Raw genomic sequence first — 10,294 nt, 5'->3', positions numbered from 1 at the left:
TATAATCCTAAAAATATCAAGTTGCTGAAAAAGTGTCTATGAAAATAAAACTGTCTTTGTGAACCATAGGTGATACATTCTCTGTGTTCTCAAATATAGGTGTAAATTGAAAAAGAGTAAAACTAGCAAGAGCAAACAGGAAAAGAATTAAAGCACTATGTCTTTGTTGTTTCATTTCCTTTACTATAGAGTGCAGTCAATACTTTACAACAGGGTTAATGTGGTCTCTTCAAACATGCTATTATTCTTTCAAAAGAGCACAATAACTTTATTAGTTATGCTCTCTGCAGTCTTTCCAATGTGACAGGATTGTGTGGGTGTTCAGATTGTAAGTAATTTTCTTGGTGCCCTCTATTGGAGTGTTTTTCGTGAGTGCTAGCAATAGCAGCTAGCACCACACAGCTGCTAGAAATTGGAGTGGTGGAAGACCTAATTCTAATTAATGTAATTAACACAAACAAAAAGTGTCCCACACTGAGAGGCTTACTGTTTCTCCTTAGTAGTTATAATATTCAGATTTCATATCTGTCAGGTCTTTACTATTCAAGTAAGGATGTAGTAGTTGATTTTTTTTTTCCTGCTTCAGTGACATTCAGGTACGCTGAAAGGGTTTTTTTAAAATACAGCCTAGAGACTGATCTTGAAACTAGGTGTTTGTGCTCCTTCTTGTACCTTATTTTTGGAAAGCATCTGTTTTGTAAATAAATGTGAGTAAGCATTGGCCCCATTAGGTGTAGTAGTACCTCCTGCTTTTTGTTTCAGATGAATTATGAGAAGCAAGGAAAGAGATTTTTTTCCTTTGCAAGAGAATTAAGATGAGCAAGTTTAGAAGTAGTCCTTGTGACCAGGTACTACACCTCAACTGGGTACCTCAGTCAGATGGTCAATGGCCAGCCTTTGGGGAGGAAAAATATCAAAATTACAATTTGATGAAATTTGAATATCCTAGAGACTCACTTCAGAACTGTCTTAGTCCCTGCCATGGTCTGAGAGACAGACTATCATCCTACACCATTTTGTTAATATCCTAATCCTGGGCAAAAGCCCTTTTATTTTTTTTAAGCTTGATAAAGTCTTGATATTCAAAGTGCCTGCTCATCACTGTTTCTGCTTGTAATCCAGGGTGCCAGTATCCTGGCAGAAGGGTTCTTCATTTGCCTTTGAACATACATGCATATCACCTTAGTAAAAGGGTGGAAATGTGATGAACTGGCTGACAAAGAAATACTTAGCTGCAGGTAGCTGCATGCATGTAGCACAGTGTTACTCAGCACTTCTTTGCTATCTGAAGGACTGTGCCACTGAGCATTAGTTTTACCTATGGTTGGTCCCAGTGGAAAAATATGGCAGGAGTCATAATCAGAGAGGGGATTAGTTAACACAGAAAGGATAAGTGTGTTAGCTGGTGCTTATGAAAATGAAAGAACTGAGGAAAATGTTATCTTTTGCAATTAAGTTGGTGTTGGGCAATCTGTACTGATTCACCTGCCAAAGTCACAAGTGGTCCTATTTCCTCAAAGTGATAATTTTTCTATCCCTTTTCTTGTCAAGATTGAGTCAATCATCATATGACAGACCACCCATGTGTAAAATGATATATGTCTGGCGGGAGCTGATACAAGACCTGCAGATGGGCTTACTGGCGTTGAAAGGCAAGTAATTTTCTATTAATACTTCCTGTAGAGGATAAGGCCCTGATACCTTTTAGATGAGCTGTAATTAGGCCAGTATTCCAGGTCTCAGATATTGCAGCTGATAACTGTGTAAGTTACAGTGTTTTTCTAAATTGCCCTTTCATCTTTCAGTCTGGTTTTATGTCTGGCTACAACACTGAATGAATCACTCCTGTTAATTAATAGTCAACATATTAGCTGCTTGAGTTGTTTGTAATTTCTTCTCTCTGCATTAGCCTCACCTCAGACATCCATTATTAACTGTGAACTATTTTATAGAAGCACCCACTTATAGTTCAGTATTGCACAAATATGTATAAAAACTAAACCCACAAAGCATAGAAATTAAAGAAAGATTAAATTAATGACCTCATTACTCCAGTTTGAATCTCTGTACCAGCAGGTAATTCTCAACACTGGAGTTCTGTTTCTGTAACTTACCTCCTCCTTAGAAGTTTCTCATTCTTTATATTTGAATAGAACAACATGTATTTCCTCTAGTACTGCTAAATGAAACAAGTGTAACTTTTGTAGTAGCCCTTTTTGCATAAAAGGATCTAACTTTGGCACTTACATAATTACTAGATTTGATAGGTCACAAAAGTACATTGCTCAATTATAATATTCTGAAATATTTATTTGAGGTCCAGAAGTTCATCTGTACTTCTTTCCAGGTGTTTCTTACACAATCATTTTCCCTTAAGTAATTAGTAAGATTCAGATGATCTGAACTAAAGAAGTAATTCTTGGCATGGATCTCATGAAAAATTAGATATTCCCCTGGAATTACAGAGAAACGTAATTACAGAAAGAAAGAATTAAACATAGAGAAGAGTTAAAAGTGCACAAGAATCAGTGAATTAATATGTTCTCATACCAACATTTTCTTATAAGGGACTGTAAGGAACTTGGGAGTAAGAAACTGAGATATTTGCAAGAGTCTCCCAGAGGATGTAAATAGATGGGAAACCATAAAAAACGAGAATCAAAAGAAAAGAAAAAAGCTTACTAGGTTTTCCACAGTGTTGGAAGAAAATGCAATGGCAGCCAAGAGCAGAAGTTGGAAAGGGTGCAGGAAGCTGAGCAGAAAGGATGCAGATCAACAGCCTCTTGCTTTTTTCTACACTGGAGCTGGATGTCCAGTAGGGACTGTGGGCCTCAGAGCAAAGAGAGCAATGAGATACCTCCCAAGGGGCAAAGTCTGGAGAAGTTCCCCTGGTATAAACAGAAAGGTAAATGACTAAAAAGACATCTTATAATAGAGTCCTTTAGGAGTGAGGCAGGACATGTGGAAAATGTGGACGCCCTATAGCTGAGATCAATACTGTAGAGATGGAGGAGTATTGGATGGAGAATTTCCCTTCCAAAGTTCTATGTAAAGTTTGTTAAAATGGTATTTTGTTTATGGTTGATCAAGAGAATCACAAGCCATGTTCTGACTGATTAGTCCTGTCAGATATCTGGCTCTGTATGTCAAGTGTTTGCACTGCCTTAACCCACATCCTAGCTTCACAGGCTTTTGTGATAAAGCTATCCCAGCTGGGGATGTCTTTGGTCCTGATGGGATAAAAGCTTTAGGTGAGAAGGGTTAAAATGCATATAAATTACACTGAATTTACATTTACACTTAGTTTGATAGGAGTTGTATGGTTAAAAAAACCCAACAGACAAGGAGAAAATATTCTCATGTGTTTTTTCTGGGTTTTATTTTCCTTAAGTGACTGCTAGCATGGACTTCTGTCAGGATATAGCTAACTGGAGCAGAAAGATATCACTGCTTCTCACTGTCTGCTACCAAACAGGAACAGAAAATGACTGAGTGTCCTCTACTTCGCTCAGTACACGCAGGTAAGTCTTATCTGACGGCCACCTGAAGCAGACCAAGTTTGCAGGGAAGCAGGTGAGAAGTGAACTTGTGATCCATGCCACTAGACTTGTAGTGTCTTAAAATACTTCATCCTTTTGAAAGAGAGTGTATCCCTGTGTCCTACACAGCAGTTTCTCTGGAATACTTTGTAGCTTGCTCCTCTTTCAGCCTTGCCAGCTATAAACAACTTTAGACAGTAGCAGCAAAGATAGAAAAATAAAATTATACCTAGTATGCCATATGTTGATTTGCATTTAGGATGCAAACACGGCTTTCAATAACATCTGTGTGAAACAGCTCTGCTATCCAGCTGCCATCACAGTTTTCTCTTTGGAAAAGGGAAAATGTTTCTACATCTGAGTTCATTTGAGGTACACACTCCAGGGGAGCCAGTCTAGCATTATGTTTCCTGAAAACTTATGCCAATCATCAGTAAAACTTCAGATATATCAGTAAAGTCTGTTAAATAGAATGTCACTACTCCAAATATTTGTCCTGTGGAAAAAAAACCCTAATTTTTTATACCTTAGGTGTAGAAGCAACAGATATGCCCCCTCAACATAGACACACACCTTTCAATGAATATTTACAGTCACATAAACCTGGCCAGTGAATTCAGTGGTTTCACAGATGGGAGAAAATTCTTAACTAAGTAAATTAACTGACAAAGACTGTGGAAATACATGATTTTTCCAAAACTGAGTTTATGCTGAGAATTACTGTATTACATGAATTACTGTAGAAGAAGGTGAGAAGCTGGGCTGGTCACAGAATTTCAGGGTTTTTTTTTCTGTTGACATATGTTGTTTCACAAGTGTGTAATTTTTGCCCACTGTTTTGAGAGAGGTTCACTCATCATCATTAGCACAGACACACATCAAGAAGAGCTCCAAAGTCAGTTCTCTTTTCTGATGACTCATAGCAAAGCATTTCACGCATCTGAATTTCACACATTCACAAATTCAGAGGCCTCTAAATAATCTGGACATTAAACATGTAGGAGATGTCCCTTGTTTCATGTTAGAGATGTAGCAAATGGAGTCAAACCTAGTTTCAGAGTCAAAATGTACTTCACTAAGTCCAACATCATACCAGTCACATGGAAATGTTCAGAAAGTGCTTCTGCCCTGTAGGACTGGGATAATATTTTTAAGATACAGTCATTACACTAAACTCATTTCATAAAACATGAGTACTAGGAAAGTTAAGGGTATGTATGGATTGCCTCTTTTAAAAACACATGAAGAATCGCAGTAGTAGACATAGTGCCTCACTGTCCTCCTTCAGAAACAAACATATCCTGTTTTTCTGCTTGCTGCCCATGATCCTTGCTGCAACCATTTACACCATGCATGTTTTTATGTCTTTCTCTGCATGTTGGTTTTTAGGATCATTCAAAACAAAACAAGCTAACAAACAAAAATCAAGCTCAAACCCAAGGAGTTTGTTTTTGAGCTAAATTCACCTCATGCCACAATTACTCTTCAGATTTCCATTTATTTTAAATGGAGCTATGCAAGGGATAATATTTATTTAGTAATTACAGGTCGAACAAAACTGTATTAGTGTGGTTTATGGGATGCAGTAGTAGCACTACAGCATCTCAGAGCCTTGTCATGAGTTAGAGCCATGTGGTATTTCAGGCTGTGTCTTCAGTGCATGAGAAAACAACACATCCTTTAAAGATGAGATGGTCTAAGATGAAGGACACCAAACATGTATGAGCATGTTCTCTAGATGAAAGGAAATTGTTTTTCAGTGACTAAACATCAGATACATGGATGATTTTGAGGATACCTTTATATAAAATGCACCATGCCTGGCATATGGAAGAAATATTGAAACTGCTTATGGACTTTGGGTTCTGGTTTCCATAATCTCTGGAGAGAAAAATATCTCAGAATCCTTTTCTGTGCCCACAAGTTCTTGATTACATTTAAGTCCTTTTGAAGATAAGTATATATAAAATACTTCTTTTGAAGATAAGTATATATAAAATACTTCTTCCTTTTCCAGTGTGAAGGGGAGATCTTTGCTTATGCTGCTATTCCTTATTTTGCACTTCCAGACACTGGAGGTCTTGATTTGCATGGAATTTTTAGTTACTTTTTAAATATATTTTTCCATTTAGAAATATCTTCAAACTGCCTAGGGGCTGCAAATTGCAGGGAAAAGCAGGTTGGCCTATCAGTGTACTGCTGCTCCTGCTGGTATTTGTGATGATATGCCAGTGACAGGTTGGGCCAGGTCTGCAGTGCCCCTGTTCCCTCTTTGTGGCACTGCTGAGGTTGTAAGGGAACTCCCCAGCAGGGCTGTGTGTGGCACAGGAACGTGCTGTCCCTACCCCTCTGCAGACTCAGCACAGCCCCAAATGTACACGCGCAGATGGTCCCGAGCTCAGCTGGTGAAAGTCAGTGCTGCCCATGCGGCAGGTTGTATGTGCTCGCTGTAAATAGATGCTGCAAGTTATAGATCTGTGTCAGTGTAAAATCGCATTCCTGCAATATTGGGACTGGGAACGTCAATCTGTAAAACCCAGGCAAGTAAAATGGAGGCTGCAGTCACTTCACAGAAACATAGAATGGTTTCAGTTGAAACAGACCTTAGGGATCATCTAATTCCAACCCCCTTGACGTGTGCAGGGACATCTCCTGCTACACCAGGTTACTCGAAGTTCCATCCAACCTGGCCTTGAACACTTCCAGGGATGGGGCATCCTCAACTTCCCTGGGCAACCTGTTCCATTGCCTCACCAGCCTCACAGGAAAGAATTTCTTCCTAATATCTAATCTAAACCTACTCTTTTTCAGTTTGAAGACATTATTCCTTGTTCTATCACTACATGCCACTGTAAATTCCTCTTCACTCTCGTGTAGCTACTGGAAGGCTGCTGTAAGGTTTCACCAAAGTCCTCTCTTCTCCAGGCTGTGCCATCCCAAGTTTTTCAGTCTGCCTTCAGAGGAGACATGCTTCATCTTCAGATCGTCTTTATGGCCCTCCTCTAGACCTGCTCCAACAGGTCCATGTCCTAGTGTTGTGAGCCCCAGAGGTGGACGCAGAAGCCCATGTGAGGTCCAAGAAGGGCAGAGTAGTGTGGGAAAATCACCTCCTTTCACACTTGTTTTGATGCAGTCCAGGATATGATTCGCTTTCTGAGCTGCAAACTCTCATTGCCAGCTCGTGTTGAGCTTCTCATTAAGCAACATCCAAAGTCCTTCTCCTCAGAACTGCTTTCTATCCATTCTATGCCCAGCCTGTACTTGGGATTGCCCTGGCCCACATTCAGGACCTTACACTTGGCCTTATTCAGTTGCTCCCCTTGACATACAAAATACAGTACTTTATTACATGTTTATTTTTAGTGCATATACAATGCAATGTGAGGGACTTAATGTTGCCATGGAAACCATGACTTTGAATTCCTGAATTTTTTATACAATGTTTTATTCAAAAAAAAAGTCTACAGAAAGATCATGGACAAAAAATATTGGACAAAACTCAAGCCAGTGGTACTCAAGTATGATGAGCCTGAGGGGGAGAATAACAAACCTAAGTCACTGCCAGTCTTAGACAGTAAACATGATTAAAATAGACTAAACATGATGACGTTGAATACAACTAAATGGATCTGGCAACAGGATCCTGAACTACTGCATATATATTTTTCTAATTTTATAAATCTGGCCCAAATTTTATTGAACTAGCATTTGAAAATGATCATTTTCCCGCCAGTCTGTTGCAAAACAAAAACACATAGCTATCAAAAGTAACAGAAAAAAATTGATCTATACTCCTGTGTGGAGACTCAGACATAGCTGTTGAACATGGTAAAAAGTTAATTTTTTTTTTATGTGTTAATTCTTTTTTCTTCTCATATTTATCCTGAAGCCATTCTATGCTACCTGCCTTCATTGCACAGTCTACACTGTAGTCTGTAAAGAAAGCGTTATGACCACTGTACCATTTCATAACTCCAGAAAGGTAAACATACTGCAGTAGATAAGTTAATAGAGATTCTAAACTTGTTGCTTGATAAGGAATAAATTCTTCTTTCAGCTGCACATTCAGACTGCCTGTAGAGATGAGATTTCTTGGGTATCCTGGGGGCTCCACAGAAAAAGTTCCTGAGACTTATAACTCATCTCAAATCTTTCCAAATGAAGGGGCTTATACTGATGGAGAAAGTTCATTACTGTGCCTCTAATTTCCATCCAGACATAATCCCTGCCAGAAATAGCTCCATGTGAATTTTATGCCCTATTCAGTTAACAGCAACATGAAGAAAGTCTGAGCAGAATCTCAGAAGCACATCCTATTTATGGTTTTATTAACTATATTAATTTATTAATATTTCTGCAGTGACTTCCAAGGAATCAAAGATTACTAATCATCATGAGTGCTCTCCAAGAGTGTGAAATCCTGGATAACAGAGTTGCTGTAAGAGGTTCTTCTCAGACTGGTGCCCTAAAACTGGTCTGCTACTCTTTTGGTGATGCCAGCAGTTTCCTTTATCCTTGCACACATCAAAATAATTTGAAGAAATCACATGGCCACTTTTAAAATCTAAATGCAAGCACCCAAATCACTTGGGTTAGTTGATTAAAAAAATCTTGGTTAAAATCCTTGTGAATGAGGCATTATTAGAGAGCTCAGAGTGTTTTAAAGGGAACAACTGTTTTTTTCTGCACACTGTGATTCTCTTCCCTTGCATTCATCACCAGAGGTCTATCCTCTGCTACACTGTGGAGCCTAAGAGAAAACAGAACAAAACGCTTCTTTGTGCTCTCTCTCTCCATAGCCCTGTCTCTGCCCTCTGTTGAAGGCTCCTGTTTGTACACAAAAGTATACACATCATTCATAGTGGCAAAAGAAAATCTGGATGAGCTGGGTCCCTTGTGGATGTGGAGCCAGAGGGCATGATCAAGCATGCAGCTGTTGACTGATGGCTCCTTCGTGTACAATATAAAACTGAAGTCATTCTTTCTACTAGATAGTTTAGCTTATTGTTAGAAGAAAATTGTTTGGGTTCTATTTGGGTAATGTGCCTGCTGGAGGGGTTTTGCATAAAAGTTTTTGCATCTGAGAGCACTGAGATGCATAATATTAGTGTGATCATGATGTTGTCTTATTAGTAAGACAACTTGTCCTTTTTTGTCAGTGAATTGCAAAGATCTGTCAAGGCCCAGTTTAATCTACTCCCTGTAATAGGATTTGTCTGTAGCTTGAGGAAACAGAAGCTTGTAAAGCATAGGGTTATTAAGAAGAGGATGTAAGCTATTTGAGGCTCTTTAATAAAATATAATATCAGTGTATTCAATGAATATGGAAAGAGGGATCTAAATATTTCTCATTACAATCTTCAAGTATCTTGGGAGAGGGGGATGATACCAATTAAAACAAGGGGAGGAAGCAGTATCTCTCTGAATTCTAGCCTTCCTCAAAGTTAAATATTGATGTAAGCGAGACTTCAATTCAAGAATGTCATTGCTCCTGCAGCAACCATTAAAGTAAATCCCTGCCCCATTCCAAGGCAAGGTTAATGTATTTAGGGAACCTTGTGAATAGCAGCTTTAGCTGCTTTCATGTACACCCATGCGTGGCCCTTCTGCAAACAAGGCAGCTTTAAACAAGGAAAGGTATTGCTGCCAGGAGAACAAAGTATTCTGCCCTGTGAATTGCTTCACTTCCTATGTAACAAGCTTTGAGACAGTTGAAAGTATTTGCAGTCCCAAACCTCACTCACTTCCCTCAGTGCCTTGACAGGAAACACAAAAGTCAAAAGCTTTAACTGCCTCTTTTTAAAGGGAATTTTGGTACCCAGAGCAAGCAATCAACACAAAGTGATGGAATTTTTTTTGTGGATAGAGCCATTAGGAACAGGGTCCTGTTTCACTAGAGCATTAAGGTATACTGTGGTGGAAAGAGACTGCCTTAACATAAGATTTTGATGCTCCTTCACAAACAGAGTTTTACCCATCACATGCACACATATCCCTTTTACTGGAGATTCCTGGAACTGGAATTACTCGAACTGAGAGTGGCATCTTTTAGTCATTAATATTTTTGCAGCACCTCTAGTACGTGAAATTCACTGTTTATCTTGCTGATTAATATACGCTTGTCTGTGTTATATCTAGGCAGATTAAATACCTAAATTGTCACTGCCAAAATGTCACTAAACCCATTGAAGTGAAATCTCAAACAAATAACTGTTCACTTGAAGTATTCCACAAGTATACCTTGACTGTGGTCCTCCAAAAGTACTGTAATGCAAAATATATGTTTTGAAATTGAATATTCTGGTTCCCATAGCTGGTTGTTTCTGAGTAGAGGATCTAGATTCAGATCTCTCAGCGCCTGACTCACAGGTTGCTCCAAAAACCTGATACAAGTAGTTCTCAGTCTGTGCAAACAAAGGGGGAGGTGAAAGGGGCAAATTTCAGTTTGTTTGTTGGGACCAAGGCTGATCTAGGGGTGGGGTTTGGAACCTGCAGAGCTTTGCAGGAATGCATGAAAATAAGTATGACATGACTTTTTGGTTTTAATCAAAAGAGAATTGTTTTGGGTTTGTCATTATGAAATGAAAATTCTCTTTGGACAATGATAAAAGAATGAGATGAAGCAAAAGGGGATTTTTCCCTAAGGAATTATCCTTAATTTAATGACTAAAAATTTGTTATTAATTAACCTGAGTTAATCTGGAAAACCAGGAAGTTGAACTCCCACTGTAAAGTTATTTGCTAAAGGAAATAAG

The sequence above is a fragment of the Zonotrichia albicollis genome, chromosome 3 (assembly GCF_047830755.1).
Source record: "Zonotrichia albicollis isolate bZonAlb1 chromosome 3, bZonAlb1.hap1, whole genome shotgun sequence".
Taxonomy (NCBI): domain Eukaryota; kingdom Metazoa; phylum Chordata; class Aves; order Passeriformes; family Passerellidae; genus Zonotrichia; species Zonotrichia albicollis.
The sequence above is the reverse complement of the archived record's forward strand: the minus strand, read 5'-3'. Positions refer to the sequence as shown.